The sequence below is a fragment of the Geospiza fortis genome, unplaced genomic scaffold, assembly GCF_000277835.1.
Source record: "Geospiza fortis unplaced genomic scaffold, GeoFor_1.0 scaffold55, whole genome shotgun sequence".
Taxonomy (NCBI): domain Eukaryota; kingdom Metazoa; phylum Chordata; class Aves; order Passeriformes; family Thraupidae; genus Geospiza; species Geospiza fortis.
Window position 1 is genome coordinate 5,681,369 of NW_005054308.1, and position 595 is coordinate 5,681,963.

Sequence of the window (595 nt, forward strand, 5' to 3'; positions counted from 1 at the left end):
GTCCATGGTGGGCAGTCGGGGTCACCGCCGCGCTCTGCAAAGCTCCTCTGCCTCCGGTGGCACATTGTGGCATTGAAAAGACCTGAACTGAACGGCCTGAAGTTGTGTCGGAAAGGGGGACTGGGATGTTTAAGTTGGATATTAGAAAAATATCCACCCCAGGGGGTGGTCGGGCACTGGAACAGCAGAGAACGTCCAGCACTCCTGTCTGGCGATGCTTCCATCTCCCAAATTAAGATGGGAATTAATTTGCCCTTTTTGCTGTGAAGAACATGCCCTTCCAGCATCCCAGCCTCGTGAATTCTGTGTGGGGTTCCTGGCATCCCCCTCCAGGCAGCTGGTACATTTCGGTCCTCGCTTTGCAGCTCTGGAGCCCACTCAAAGCTTGTGGCCCAGCCCAAGGATGATCTTCACGGCACATAGGACAGGAGGAGATGCAGCTCCCTCTCATCGCTTGGCTGCAGAGCACCTTCCCAGTAATTTAGTGAACCACTATTCTTGTTTCAATAACCATTAGAGAGCCTCCAGGCAAACTCTGAAAGTGTTACAACAGCAGAAAACACTGACATCTGCCATCTCTGTGCTTATTGCCCAG

The 595-nt window shown here is 52.6% G+C and overlaps 1 protein-coding gene across 1 annotated transcript in view; it reads right to left on the reverse strand.

Moving 5' to 3' along the window:
- TBC1D9B (TBC1 domain family member 9B) overlaps window positions 1–595 on the reverse strand; it is a 28,024-nt gene that overhangs the window by 21,130 nt on the left and 6,299 nt on the right. The window lies entirely within an intron of this gene.